The sequence below is a fragment of the Melospiza melodia genome, chromosome 5, assembly GCF_035770615.1.
Source record: "Melospiza melodia melodia isolate bMelMel2 chromosome 5, bMelMel2.pri, whole genome shotgun sequence".
In the NCBI taxonomy this organism is placed as follows: Eukaryota; Metazoa; Chordata; class Aves; order Passeriformes; family Passerellidae; genus Melospiza; species Melospiza melodia.
This window is the reverse complement of record NC_086198.1, coordinates 90,317,746-90,333,298: the sequence shown is the minus strand read 5'-3', so window position 1 is coordinate 90,333,298 and position 15,553 is coordinate 90,317,746. Positions and strand designations below refer to the sequence as shown.

At 51.4% G+C, this 15,553-nt stretch overlaps 1 protein-coding gene across 11 annotated transcripts in view; it reads right to left on the bottom strand.

Moving 5' to 3' along the window:
- The window catches only part of EXOC6B (exocyst complex component 6B), a 296,107-nt gene that overhangs the window by 7,963 nt on the left and 272,591 nt on the right, over positions 1–15,553 (bottom strand). The gene's annotated exons all lie outside the window — the stretch shown is intronic.

Here is a 15,553-nt window from a genome sequence, read left to right as displayed (position 1 = left end):
GTCCCCAAACAACCCCCAGCGTCATTCTAACCATTCCCCACGGATTTCTCACCACCCTGGGCCCACACCAACACCCTCCAAGTGCTCTGTAGGCATCTCCAAAGCCCAGAGGAGTTTGGGAGGTTATTCTGGGTGAGTGCAGCTCCCGGAGCTGGGAGTCCCAGGTGCTTTCCAGACATTGGTAAGAGAAACCACCAGGCCTTGGCAGCAGGGGGAGGAACAGGGATTAACTCGGCCATCCATGACGGCTGCAGACTGCCAAAATTCCCACCCGCAGCCCTTTGTGTCCACAAATGACCCCACTCCTCCCAGCCAGGTGAGGGACGGGCAAACAACAGCCCAGGTTGCCCAAATGCCCTCTTCCCACCTCATTCCCATCCTTGTTTTCCTTAAAAAACCAGGAGCTGCCATGGCCTCCTCACATGAGGATCTCCTCACCTTGATGAGGACTTGGCTTCTCTACCTGCCCATGAGGGCAAGAATTCGCTGTGCATCAGAGAATTATTCTGGCTGGAAGAGCCCTCCAAGGTCACCAAATCCAACCATCCCCCAGCATTTCTACATCCATCCCTCACCCACAGGTCAGGGATGTTCCCTAAATGCCCAAGTTCCCTAAATGCCCTCTTCCCACACTGTTCCTATCCTTATTTTCTTTAAAAAACCAGGAGCTGCCATGCCCTCCTCAACTGAGAATCTCCTCACCTCGATGAGGACTTGGCTTCTCCACCTACCCATGAAGGCACAGTCTAGGTTCCCTGAATGCCCTCTTCCCACACCAATCCTATCCTTATTTTCCTTAAAAAACCAGGAGCTGGCATGCCCTCCTCACATGTGGATGTTCTCATCTCAATGAGGACTTGGCTTCTCCACCCACCCATGAAGGTACAGTCCAATGCCCTCTTCCCACACCACTCCCACCCTTGTTTTCCTTAAAAACCAGGCTCTCCCCTTCCCTCCCCACACGTGGATCTCCTCACCTCGACTAGGACTCGCCTTCTCCACCCACCCTCAGCGGCACGGCCCAGCATTCCCGGGATGCGGCCTCCACCTCTGCCCCATCCACAGCAGGTTAATTAAGAGCTCCTGCCGTTCCCCCCTCCCAGAGATCCCATCTTGGAGCGCCGCTGTGACCACTCTATTTGGGGACAGCCTGCCAAGCGCGTGGACGTCTTCATCGCTCGCTCGGCGTGTCCTGGTGCCCACCACCGGGGCCGGGAGAGGCCGGGCCCATCCCGCGGCCAAGCGGGGCCCATAGAGGCCTCATTGTCCCGCGTCGCCATGGTTTTCCTGGAGGCCCCGGCGCTGTTTAACAACGCATCTTGCCCCGCCAAGAAGGGGATTTAGCTCCTCCGAGACCTCCAGATACAAAACAAAAATGTGCAACAAGATTCTTTTTGACTATGTAGGTCAGGGCAAGGAAAACAAGCTGTCGGGAACAATCCCCCGGGCTGGCGGGGGGGATGGATTAGCCGGGACCTAAGAGGGCTTTTCCAGCCCGGGTCCCGCTCGGCTTTGTCCGGCGGGGCCTTTGTGTTGAACTACAAACCCGAGCTGAACATCATTGGCAGGAGGTTTTTCCAAGGGGGCACCTTCAAGAGAGACAACCTTAAATATGATTTCACAGGCGCTTTTCAGGCCCGAGCGCCAGGGCCAAAACGCTTCTGCGGGGCTTGGCGGCTGCTGGGAGGAGTCGCATGGTTATAGAGGCTCAAAGGGAACCCCCACAACGCGCCAAAGACCTCTTGCTGGTGGCCCCTGGGAGGCTGAACGTGCCTCAGGCAAATCCCAAACAAAGCCTGAACGAGTTTCTTGCCATGGAAAGTGCACGGCCTGGTCGGAGCATCCAGGGGCCAGGTAGCCGTTCATGGGGAGGGGGAATAAAGACCCAAGAGGAAAGGGACGAAAGAAGAAAGGAAACAAAAAAAAGTGAGAATTAGGAATGGGTTTGGAGAAGATGGAATTAAAATATTGGCAGTTGTTCTGGCAGAGGATTGGGAGCAGGGAGCTCAGAGGGATACGGAGCTGCTGCAGGGCTGGAGTTCCTCCGCTCTGGAGCCAGGCTGGCAGAGCTGAGAATGTTCCCCGGGAGAAGAGAAGGCTCCAGGCAGAGCTCAGAGCCCCTTGCAGGGTCTGACGGGGCTCCAGGAGAGCTGGAGAGAAACTGGGGACAAGGCCTGGAGGGACAGGAGCCAGGGAATGGCTTCCACTGCCAGAGAAACTCCAGTGACCTGGAACCATCAACAGCAGCTCCACACGAGCCCAGGTGTGCCCAGGTGGCCAAGAAGGCCAAGGGCACCTGGGCTGTGCCAACACTGGGGTGGCAGCAAGACCAGGGCAATGCCTGTCCCCTGTTCTGGCACTGCTGAGGTCACAACCTCAAATCCTGGGGCAGTTCTGGGCCTCTCCCAGCAAGAGAGACCCTAAGGGGATGGAGCGTGTCCAGGGCAGGAACAGAGCTGGGAAGGGGCTGCACAATCCCTGAGGGAGCTGGGCAGGGGCTGCAGAATCCCTGAGGGAGCTGGGAAGGGGCTGCACAATCCCTGAGGGAGCTGGGAAGGGGCTGCACAATCCCTGAGGGAGCTGGGCAGGGGCTCAGCCTGGAGCAAAGGAGGCTCAGGGGGCCCTTGTGGCTCTGCACAGCTCCTGCCAGGAGGGCACAGCCGGGGGGGTCGGGCTCTGCTCCAGGGAACAGGGACAGGAGCAGAGGGAACGGCCTCAGGGGAGCTCAGGGTGGACATTAGGGAATTTCCCCATGGAAAGGGCTGTCCGACCTGATGGAGACCCTGTCCCTGGAAGGATTTGAAGGCTCCACTTGGGGACATGGGTCAGCAGTGGCCTTGGCAGTGCTGAGGAAAGGCTGGACTCAATCTCTGAGTGCTTTTCCAACCATATTGATTCCGTGACTCCCAGCGCTCCCACCTCGGCCTGGACCTTGCCGGAGCTCTCGCAGAGCCAGACCACCCCCAGGTGGCTCTCGACAGTGACGGATGGGCTGTGTATTTTCCAGCTCGTTGCCCACATCCATCTTTTTTGGCTGGGCAGGTCCACGGACGGCCGGGGCCAGCACCTTTGGCCCCGGCTGCTGGTGCTCCCGGCCCGGCCATGGGTTGTGCTCCGGAGGGGAGAGGTCCTGCAGGAGGAAACCCAAAGGCTCAGGGAGAGCTGCCTCCAGACGATTTATCTGTCACATAAATGTGGTTTTATTGGTTTTACTGCTTCAACTTTTCACCTCTGCTGCTAAATCTGAACGGGCCGAGGGGAAAGGGAAAAAAAGGGAAAAAAGAGCCGGCGGCGTGGGGCTGCTGCGGGTCTGCCGGGGGAGTTTCCAAATCAAATATGCAAATACCATTAATTCCTTAAACTGGAGTCTCCCTTTCAAGGCCATAAATCAAACTCGACAGGACATCCACTGGAGGGTGGGGGGGAAGGAAAAGGAGAGGAGGGAAAGGGAAAAAACGAGGAGGGAAAAATTAAGAGGAGCTTTCACCACAGTGATGTGGGAGTGGGATAAGATCAGGAAGCTGCAGATGTGCTCAGGGCTGGGGACCTGCAGTTTCCCGGGGCTCCAGGAACACCTTGAGCAGGAGCAGGGAGAGGTGCAGGCAGGCACAGCTTTACGAAAATAGAGAAGCGGAGGATGGTTTGAAAAAAATGACAGAAAAAAGGTATTAAAAAGTACTAAAATTGGTTTTATACACATAGATGAGCTTGTACCCAAATTGAAGTGCAGAATTCAAGAGAAGGAAATGCTGGAATGAAAGAATTAAACTGGAAGCCAGCTCCCAGCCTGTCCCAGGTTCCCCTAGAAGAACTTCCCCCCCCCCCCCCCCCCATTTCATGGAATCATGGAATCATTTAAACTGGAAAAGACCTTTCACATCATCAAATCCAACCACCAGTTCTACCTCAAAACCACTTCCTTTTCACCCTCTCCTTGCACGTCACCACCTCAAACTCTTCAAAAATGTTCTTTTTATCCAAACAGACAAATTTTCAGGCCCCTCACCTCAAGCAGGGGGTGAGGATGGCTGGAAGGTCCCTGCAGGAGGAGACCAGGCCGTGGCTGGGCCCCGCATCCCCCTCCAGATGGGAAGGAGAGCAGGGACAGTTTGTTCTGCCTGACGACAGCGTGGAATCTGGATGGAATCCTCCCGGTCAAGCCAGGAGCACTGGAATGTGAATCCAAACTGACTCCAAACACGGTTTGCAAGCCCTGCCAGAGCTCCTGGAACTAGATCTAAGCCACCACCGGCGTTCGCACGCTTGCGCCTGTGTCACAGTCATGGAATGGGTTGGGTGGGAAGGGACCTCAAAACCCACCCAGATCCGACCCCATGGACAGGGACACCTCCCACTGTCCCAGGTGGATCCAAGCCCCAGTGTCCAACCTGGCCTTGGACACTGCCAGGGATAGGGCTGTGACTGCTCCACCTGGTCCAGCATCCCCCAACAGGAAATTGCCCCAAAAGTTCCTGACCTGCACGAAACTCCCATGGGAATGCACTAGTTTTCCCAGGAAAAGGGACAGGATTTGGTTAAATAAGAGACATCCCCTCATCATGGTTTTCCAGTCCTTTATGGGTGGCTACAGGAGGAGATCTCTCTTCACAAGGAACCCCATGGAGAAGATGGGGAGCAAAGGCTCCAAGGTGCCACAGGAAAGGTTTGACCTCCACACAAGTAAGAAATTCCTTGGACTAAGACCCATCTTCAATTAGGACAACTTCCCCTGGATGTGGTGGTGATCCCACTGCTGTGTGGTGATGATCCCACTGCTGGAGGTTTTTGGGATGGACAGGGAAAGGCTCCTTCCATCCATTCCTTCCCCTGACCAGGTTGGACTACATGGGCCCTCAAGGTCCCTCCGAACCAGGGTGGTTCTTTGATTTCACCCCAGAAAAAACTCTCTGGTCCACCAGGGAAATTACCAGATTTCCTCCTTCCAGGGACAAGGAGGAGCACCAAGATGGATTTGGTGGGATTGGATGGATTTCGATTCCACCATGATGGATTGGGGAGGACTTTTCTCTGCCAGCACCATCCCAGCAGATGAGATGGTGCCAGGGTTGATGGGAGACATTCCATAAAGAACTAAACCTTTCCTTCAACAAAAGCCTAAATTAGGGAACTCAGTCCTTGTTTCTGCAAGCGCACACAGCTGGGTTGACGTGGGGGAAAGTCTTCCTCATGGTGGGGTTTTGGGGACACTCAGATCCCCACGGGAGTGATGGTGATGCCATGTGGTTATGGCCAAGTTTTGTGATGAGTTTTATCCCCCCCTGGGCATGGAAAAGCATGAATTCAGTCAGGTTTGGTGTTTTCCCAGCTGGAAGCAGCATTCCTGCCCTGAACCCTGCTGAGGGCCACGTCCATGAGCTGGGTCACGTCCCTGAGTGCCCACTCTGGTTTTCCATGGAAGAAGGAGGAAATATTTTCAGATCCAAGGTGAAAACACCTCTCAAAAGCTCCATTATCCTTTCTTATCCTCACAACTACAGTCTGATGTTCCTCTTCCCAGAGGTTTTCTGTACCTGGCATGAACAACCTCTGACCCGACACCTTCCACAAACCAGCTTTGATTTGTACGAGGTCACACCTTGAACTTCTAAACCTCGGGAGGAATTTCCTCTGAAAAGCTCCTTTCCCTGACTGAACACCACAGCTCCTCAGGAAAGGGGACAATGAGAGGGGGCACCCTTGTGTCCCACCTGGAGGATGGGACAAGATGCGCCAGTGGGATCACAAAACAGTGATGACATTCAGTCCTGCTGGAAACTTCCGTGAAAAACAGAAAACTATGGAAAACCAATGGCAATTCCCAGTTTGTCCACATCCATAACCCTTCCCAGCACTGGTGGAGCAGCCCCTTCCATCATCCAGCAGGGAATTGTCACGGATTACAAAAAACCCAAGGAGCTTCCAGCAGCAGCAGCCACGGACAAGCACAGTCCAAATAATTTATTTTGGGGAGGTTTCAATTACGCCTTGTGGGAAAGGAATACTGAAAGAGAAAGAAATATTCCAACCCCTGGGAAGACGTGGGGTTTGGACAATAGTGTTCCCAAAAAGAAAAGGCACCGGGAATTGGAACATGATGTTTGTTGTTGAATTTGTGAAAGGCACGGAGGGGGAAATCGTGGTTTAAGTGAAAACAGGAGCGGATTTGTCACTGGTTTCACTGGAAAGAAGGATTTGCTTTGGGAATTGGGTGTCCTTGGGGTGAGGGGTTGGAGAGCACTCGCAGGGAATTGGTGATGGACAAGGAAAGGGATCCACAAAGGGAGCACAGGGAAGGAAAAGTAGGCGCTACTTACTCCTCTAATTACCTGGATTTCTGGGAATTACTACAGATCCAAGAGTCCTGCTTGGACCTCTCTGTGAGACAAAACCACCCCAAGTGACTCCTCCAGGCCTCCTGGGATGTCCCACTCAGGGATCTCCTCCTGGAGAGAAGAGAACCAATCCCAAGCTCCTCACCTCACATTTAACTGGGTTGATCTTGCAAGTTAAAAGCAGAAATTTAATTTTTTTTTCCCTTTCTAGCTGCAAAAGTCAAACAGTTCCTGGAAAAAAAACCCCAACAAAACATGAGAGGAATGTGGAAGGATTTATGGCAGCCAGGACAGTTTGTAATCAAGAAAGGTTTGAGACCAGCAAAACCCAAATCTGTCCAGTCTGGATTATTTTCAGCTTCACATTATTGGCTGTTTATAGGTTCTTGTATTCCTGATAGCCCAGATTTCCAGGGAAAGGGCTCCACAAAGGTTTCTTTGCACAGAGAGATCTCCTTGTTTTCCAGCTGCAAACATTCATCGTTTATTACGAGGAAAACCTCTGGCTTTCCACCTCTGGCTTTCCACCTGCTTTGAAGCCACGCTGGAATTACATGTGGTTGACTTTTCTCCTCTTCCCAAAGGAATTTCTTCCAAGGGTCTCGTTAAAAATGTTGCAGGATTTTAGATCAGAAAATTTGTGTTTCTGAGCCCCAGGAGTGGCTGAAGGATCTGGAGAAGTGGTTCAGCTTGGAGCAAAGAGGGATCAGGAGGAACCTTGTGACAACTCCCTGACAGGAAGGGACAGCCAGAGGGGGATTTGGGATCTTATCCCAGGGAACAGGGATAGGAGGAGATGGAACTCCCAGGTCTGATATTGGGAAGATTTCTTTCTGTACAGTAGGGACGCCGAGGATCAGCACCACATGTGACAGCGGTGACAGCCCTGGAAAGTCCCCCCAAGCTGCGCTCAAGACCTGGCTTTAGTCACCCTCTGGATCCCTGCCCGCAGGGAAAGCTCTGCTAAATTCTAGGGGAATCCCGAGTTTCTCTCACCCATGGCACAGCCCTTGGAAAACAAAAACACACAAGGCCTGAAAATGATTAGGTGCAAACCCCCTGAGATTTCAACGTTTTGGGATCGAGCTGTTCCCAGTGATAACACCTGAACAGGGGAATTTTATGAACGGCCATGGGAAGAAAAGCAAGAGGATTTAGTGACCAATTTGCACTCCTAAAAATAACCCCTTGGGCTCATCCCACTCTCCAGGCAGTTTCAGGAGTTTTCAGGGAAGGCTGGGCCCGGAGCCGGACAGATTCCCACCCTCCAGACCCTCCGATGGCACACGGGGACAATACTGGGCGGGAGCCAGGAGGAATGAAAGAGGCTCGGAAGAGCGTTCCGCAGGGAATTCCACTATTGAATAACACTTGGCTTTTCCATTGAGCCACCACAAAGGGGGATTCATTCCCCAGGCAAAGATGGCTCCTGTAGCAGCATCGGGTTCTGGTGCAGCAAGGATGGGGCCAAGAGAGACCCTCCGGAATCAGCATCCGACACCACAGGGGAGAAATTTGGGATGTGATGTTTGCAAAGTGCTCAGGGCATTGATAATATTGATATATTAATACACTTTATCTTTTAATTATTTTAATTATTATCTTTTAATAATTTAAATTATTTAATTTATCCCAAATTAATGTAGCTGTTTCTGATTTACTTCATGTTTTTTCTTCGTCCCATCTTGCCCACTCTCATGAGCATGTGTACTATGTTCCTCCTGATTTTAGGATTAGAAATCAGCACAGTGTACCAACATTTTATAAAGGGGAAGGAATACACCATAATTTACGTGCATGTTTTCTTTGGAACACACTTTTGGAATAACCTGAAAAAATCTCTGCAAGTGTGGGATATATATAGATATATATCTATACATAAATACATATGCTTGTGTATGTAGACACATGTGTAAATATTCCTTAGAGGCTGTTTTGAAGGTGTTTTGAGGGAGGAAAAGGTGGATTTTGGAAAAGCTCTGTGGTTGGGAGTTGATGGCTCCATGCTCAGGTATCCCATTAACACAGAATTCCTTTTCCACTGCTGCATTCCAGGGGTTCACGGCCTTCTGGGTTTCCCTGCCTGACCCACATATCCAAATCAGTGGCTCCAAAGAAAACATTAGGAATAACGTGGAAAATTCCAATATTTCAGCAGCAGAGGATCCTTTAGTCAGGGTAGAGTGATCATGAGCACAGAAAAAGCACAAAACCCCTAAAAACAGGAAAGGAGGTTTTCAGAGAAGAGAAATCAGGAGTTGTCCAAATAAACCTATAGGAAACATCTCCAGCATTGTTGGAGATAAAATCTTCCCAAATCTTCCTAGTTGGGAAAAAATCTTCCCAAAAAGGGAAAAAAAAATCACTTTAATGCCACTATTCCAGGAGAGAGCATTCCTAAGCCAGAGAGCTTTGGGGCTGGGAGGTGTCAGTGCTGCCCACCAGCAGCAAACCCAGGCACCTGCAGGGAGCAGGTGACAAAGTGACACCGAGCCACCTTTTGGGACAGACAGAGCCCAGCAAGTGCCACCAGTACCGGGCTGGGACACCCAGACCCCCAGCATTTTCCCTTTGAGGGATCCCAGCAGCAGCCAGGAGCAGGGATGGGTGAGCAGCAAATCCTGAGGATTCCTCCTTTCCCTGGTGTCAAAACCCCGTGAGATTTGTGCTGTTTGAACCAAACCTCTCCTGTTATCCCCCAAAACCACCAGGCATCACCTCCCTGAGCCCCACAGGGCCAAGCACTCCACGCTTCTCTTTCCTGTTGCCGCTCAGCTGATGCCAAATCCTCTGAGAAGCTGCAATTTTTTTTTTTGTGTTTACATGTTAAAAAAAGGGGCTAAAAAAAAAAAAAAAAAAGGAAAAAAAAAAGGAGGTGACCTCTTGCTCACCCCAGGCAGGCTGTGAGGAGCCGCCGCTGCCTTCACCTCCGGCTGAACTTCCAGATTATCTCAGCCAAGATTCACCTTGCACTGAACTTGTACCCGGAGCACGGCACAGTCACGGAGCCCTGATTAAACATTGCAGCACCACGGGGTCATAAATTTATACATTTAATGAGGATTAGCGGCGCTTCCTCCCGTCCTCCTCAGGCTGGGGACTGATGGAAGCGCTCACCAGCACGGGTTGGATGTGGAAAAGCTGGGAATAAGCAGGAGAGGAAGCAGCTCCTGTGCTGTTCCCTATGTGTGAAATACATGGCAAATCCAGCGGGAGCGACCCACGGAGGGTTTGCACTGCTTCCCACCCAAAAAAACCCTGTAGAAAGGAGAAATGCTGTGGGACACAGCGCTCCAGGAGCCCGTGGGTCCCTTGGCCCAGCAGGAAACCGTCCGCAGGCCGTGGCCTCCTAAACTCTGGCTGCCCTCTTCCCACCGAGCGCCGCATCCCAGCGCCGTCCTCCCGTCTCTTTTCCAGGACGGACGCGTGACGGGAGGCAGCGGCGGCTGCTGCCTCCTCCTCCTCCTCCTCCTTCTCCTGCTGCTGCTCCTGTCCCAGCTGCCACGGAGGGAACGGGGAACGGGAGAGCTCCGCGCTCGCCGACGCCGGCCGGGGTCACTCGGCCGCGCCAGGGGAGAACGTCTGGGCCGCGAAATGGATCCGCTCAAGTTCAAGTGCTTGGAATGCCTCCCTCTTTTTTTTTTTTTTTTTTCCCTCTCTCTCTTTTTTTTTTTTTTTTTTTTTGTTGAAGAAACTAAACTAATACATCCCTGCTTTTCCTGATAACTTCCTCCTTTCCCCTTGGAGGTTTTGTTTAGCAGATCCATTGTTCTCGGCCAGCCTTGCCCTGGGGTCCAATTTGAGAGCGTTCTCATTTTTCCCCCCTATGTAACCGATGCTTATTTCTTTAAGCTCCACTGTAAACACAAAGCACACGGCAGAGCCCTGGCCCGGCTTTGCAGGAGGCAGCCTCAGCCCTGGAACTGCTTCTCTGTGGGGTTTTTTTTATTGGAAACAAAAGGATTGGGTCTCCTTGCTCCAAGGAGTCAAACACCTGCGGGATGCGGGAACCCGCGGGTGGTCCGGCAGCTCCGTGACCCTTTTCTGCTTCCAGAAATGTGGCTTTGCTAATTAAAGACTTTCTTGATTGTTCGTTAGGGGCAGGGGTTGAGGCAGCAGGACCTGTTGGAGGTGGCCTGGAAGTCCTTGGGTTACTCGGGGTGAAGGAGGAGCCACCAGAGCGTCCCCTGGGAGGGGTGGCACAGGGGGACAAATATAAACTGAAATAGAAAATAAATCCTTGGAAGAGGTGAGAGCATCTTGGATGGTCCCAGGGACACACCAGGAGATGGGGATTTGGGAAGGGTGGGTGACAAAGCCACCACTGACCCCTGTCCCCAAGTGCCACATCCACAGGGCTTTGAAATCCCTCAGGGTTGGGCACTCCAAACCTCCCTGGGCACTTCCAATCCCTGATCCCCCTTTCCATGGGGAAATTCCTCCCAGTGTCCATCCTGAGGCTCCCCTGAGGCCGTTCCCTCTGCTCCTGTCCCTGTTCCCCTCCTGGCAGGAGCTGTGCAGAGCCACAAGGGCCCCCTGAGCCTCCTTTGCTCCAGGCTGAGCCCCTGCCCAGCTCCCTCAGGGATTGTGCAGCCCCTTCCCAGCTCCCTCAGGGATTGTGCAGCCCCTTCCCAGCTCCCTCAGGGATTGTGCAGCCCCTTCCCAGCTCCCTCAGGGATTGTGCAGCCCCTTCCCAGCTCCCTCAGGGATTCTGCAGCCCCCTCCCAGCTCCTGGAAAAGGTTTCCCAAAGTGGAAATGTCCCCAGGCCAGGGTTGGAGCAGGCTGGGATAGGGAAGGTGAGGAATGGGGTGGAACCAGGTTCTTTAAGGTTCTTTCCCACCCAACCCATTCTATGATTCCAGGGTAAAAGAGGAGGATTTAGCATTCTCACTCACTCCAGGTCTGCCTGGGAGCATGGCCAGCCTCTTTCCCCCTCCACAAACCTCCTCCTGCAGAGAAAGCCCCAAGGTTTTCTGAACCTGTTCCCTTTTTGGTGGATCCAAACCATCTCGAGGACTTGGAATTAGCAGGGAACAAAAGCACGGAGCCAGAAACTCCAGCAGAGAGCGTGCCACGCTTTTGGCAACCTGGAAAAACTCCTGGATGACCCAAGTCTGGCTCCTAATTAATTACAAGCCCCAAATCCTGCAGGACACACATTCCTGGGATTAAAATGATGCTGAGCAGGAGCTGAGGCAGGATTTGATCCCGTGGCCGCATCCGCCAGACGGCCCCGGGCACGGGGAGCCCCGGCAGGATTTATGGATATTTGTTGGAGATAAAAGCAACCCAAGAACCTCTGGGAAACAAAAGCCAAGGCTTTTTCCTTGGAGTGTCACAGTAACCCCTGGATGGCCCCGTGCTCATTGTCACAGCCCTGGAAAGGTACAAACAAAGGGAACTTTGGGTGCCAAGAGCTGGAGCGGCAGGGAGAGGAGCGGCTCCGCAGAATTCCCTGTGTGGCCGCTGCCAGGGCAGAAATCCCGGGATGAGAGGGTTTGGGATGTGCACCAGGAGCTGTCACCCCACCCCAAAGCAATTCCCAGGGGGAATATGAGAGTGGAGTCCTGGGATTGGGGGATTTGACACCAGGGCAGTGATGGGGGAAGAATAAAAAGTCACTTTTGGGGTTAAAAATGCGCTTAAAGGGTTTTAATGGGGCTGGAAAGGGAGGGTTTGGGGTGGGAGTGGTTGCCAAAAAATGGGATTGGATCCCAAAATTGCTGTCGTGGTTATGGAAGGGTTCCACAGGTGTTTCAAAAATCTGATGCTCCTCCTGCCCCAAAGATCAGCAGCGTCTCCAAGGAAGGTGTTTTCCAGAATTTTGGGGAATTTGAAATTGGAGAAAATTGCTCTGGGGAGGCTGGAGTAAATGTGGAATGGGGGAAAAGGGAGAAAAATGAAAGTAAAGGAAAAGGGGGAAAAGAAAGGAAAAAACAAAGTAAAAAGAAAGAAGGGAAGAGAAAGAAAAACTAAAAGGAAAGAAGGGAAAAGAAAGAAAAGGTAAAAAGAAAGAAGGGAAAAGAAAGAAAGAAAAAAGAAAGTAAAGAGAAAGAAGAGAAAAGAAAGAAAAAGGAAGGCAAAAGGTAGAAGAAAAGCAAGAAGGAAAAGGAAGAAAGAAAAACAAAAATGAAAAACCAAAAAAAAGAAGAAAGTGACAAGCAAATGAAAGACAGAAATGAATGGGGGAAAAAGAAGGAAAGAGGGGAATAGGGGAATAGGAAGGGGTAAAAAAGAGAAAATAAATAAAAAATAAAAAAGGAAAAGAAAAAAAAAGACAGGAAATAAAAATAATAGTAATGAAAATATCCAAAGAAATGTAATGTAGATAGAATATCAGAGGAGGAGTATTTGCCAAAGCAGATCCAAACGCATCCAAGGAACCCTCATCTGACATCTGGATTTGGGCACTGGAATCAGGGATCTGTCACTGGGATTTGGGCACTGGAATTGGGGATCTGCCACCAGCATTTGGGCACCAAGTCAGGGATCTGCCACCAGTATTTGGGCACCGGAATCAGGGATCTACCATTTGGATTTGGGCACCAAATCAGCGATCTGCCACCTGGATTTGGCCACCAAACTCCTGTTTCCAGGTCTGACAGAGCCCCCAACTCCCACCTCTTCCACCCACGATGGACAAAGCACCCAAACCCACCAAAGCCCCTCCACAATTTCTCAATCTCACACGACCTTGGTGAATTCAGCCTAAACCAAGCCCAGCACAACTTTAAGCCCAGCCTAAGCAGCCTGGCTAAGCCAAACCCCCTTTTCAGGGCATTTTCCACTGTAACCGAGTCCCGTGTGTTTCCACCATGGTCCCGTTGCCTTGTTCCCTCTTCCCAGCGCGTTTTCCTGGCAGGAAGGAGCAGCGGCCGGGCCAAGCCGTCTGCTGGCCCTTCCCTGAGCTCCAACAGCGGTGTTGGAGACAAATAAATTTGTCTTTATTTACCCCAAAATGTGTTTATTTTCTCCTTCCCTTTTAATTTCATTATTGTTTGATAGGAACATAAAGCAGAAGCCCCGATCGATGCCAGAGGCTCCCGACCCGAGGGTTCCTTGGAAACTTCCTTGGGGTTGTCGGAACATTTCTGAGGGGTTATGAACTCCTTAAACAAACAGCTGAAGTCATTGTTAGTCACAAAAAGACAAAAAAAAAAAAAAAAAAAAGAAAAGAAAAGGAATTATTTCAGGAAATAAAAAAAAAAGCAGGATTAAAGTTACAGAAGCTGCTCCCAGAGAGAGGAGCTGGGATGGGGGATGGCAAGAGCCTGGCACTGGTTCTCCACTGGTTTTCCAGCTGCCATTCCAGGCCACCCTCTCTGTGTTTTTAAGATGTCAAATCCTCAAAAAATCCTTCTCCCAGCAGTCAAAAATCCCAACCCCAATTCCAAGGGTCACTGTCCACGGAAGAGGAATTTTTGGGGGTGATTCTGGTGGCTTTTCAACCTCTGGATGGGATGCCACCGGACAGAAGCAATTCCAGAGTTCCAGGAATGGAATGGAATGGAATGGAATGGAATGGAACGGAATGGAATGCCAGAAAAAGGGGAAAAAAGGGGGAAAAAGGGGAAGGGAAGGGAAGGGAAGGGAAGGGAAGGGAAGGGAAGGGAAGGGAAGGGAAGGGAAGGGAAGGGAAGGGAAGGGAAGGGAAGGGAAGGGAAGGGAAGGGAAGGGAAGGGAAGGGAAGGGAAGGGAAGGGAAGGGAAGGGAAGGGAAGGGAAGGGAAGGGAAGGGAAGGGAAGGGAAGGGATACAACCCCTGGATATCCATAAATTCAGGCACAGGGAAGGAGTGGGATTGGAACACATTGGAAAAGTGAAGGAGAGAGGCCTCTTATCCCATAAATTTCCAGTCCCAAGGAAGAGTCTGCCTGGCTGCCTCTACCCCATCCCCTTCCCATCTCCTGATCCGTGTGGGATGGAATTCCATCCACCCCGAGGCTCCATTGGTTCCATTTCCAGGGATACCACGATTCCCACGGAGCAGGGTTGCTCCCACCCCTGGCTGAGCCTGGGAGATCTGGAGATCCTGGAGCTCTGCTGGGATCCACTTCCCACCTCCAGCAGATCCAGCATTTGGGGCATCCCAAATAACCAGTCCCAGGATAAGTTGGATGCACGGAGCTTCCTGCACCCCTGAAAACTCCATGGAGTGGAGAAATTCCTGTTCTATCCTGCTGCTCATCCCTCCTTGCTGCTAACGAGGCTCTGTCCCAGCCTCATTTCTCATTCCTGCTTTTCTTCCAGCTTTGTGCCTCCCCTCTCTGTGTCTGATCCTCTTTTTTCCTCAAAAAAAAAAAAAATCCCTGTTTTCTGCACAGGCCCCAAAACCCCCTGAGCCTGCCCAGACAGAAACATGAATAAAATACAGAGGGAATTCAAAAGAGAGGGAAAATTAAAAATAAATAAAAGCCAAGCAATCTCCTGGCAGGTACTGAACTCTCCTTGTGCTCCAAGAGGAATTTTTCATGACATCCCATCACTAATTTAGGCTGTGGATCCGTGACCTCCTGCATTTCCCTGCATTCCAACGAGGCATCAGCAGCTCCTCTGCCCACCTAAATCCCAGCCCAGCCCTCGTTTGGGCAAATAAAACCTCCAGGAAAGGCAGGGAATAAAGAATATTTAAAGAATTGATTGTACGACTGATCAACGGGAATGCTGAGTTTGGGAAAAACGCAAAGGAAAAGGGAAAATCCTTGTGGATGAAGAAGATGTGGATGAGATGTCAGTGAAAATGGGAATCCAGAGGGTTTTTAATCCTCTGCTTGTCTGATGCTGAAAGCAGCAGGGAAAAGATGGGACGGGCAGGAGGGAAAAGCAAAGCTGCTTTAAAATCATGGAAAAGGGTTGGAAAAGATCCTTCAGACCATGGACTCCAACCATTCCCTTCACTGCCAAGGCCACCAGTGCTCCATGTCCCCAGTGCCACATCCCCAGGGATTTACATCCCTCCAGGAATGGACATCCCATCACTTCCATGGGCAGTTCCAGTGCCTGGCCACCCTTTCCATGGAGAAATTTCCCTAATTCCAGCCTAAAGCTCCCCAGTACAACTTGAGGCTGTTTGTCCTTGTTGTGTTCCTTGTTCCCCAGGAGCAGAGCCTGATTCCCACCTGGGTTCACCTCCCTGGCATCCCAGAGAACCTCTCAGACCCAGGGACAGAGCTGGCCCTGGCAAACCAAGCCCTGAAATGCTCCAGGAAATAAAGAGGAGC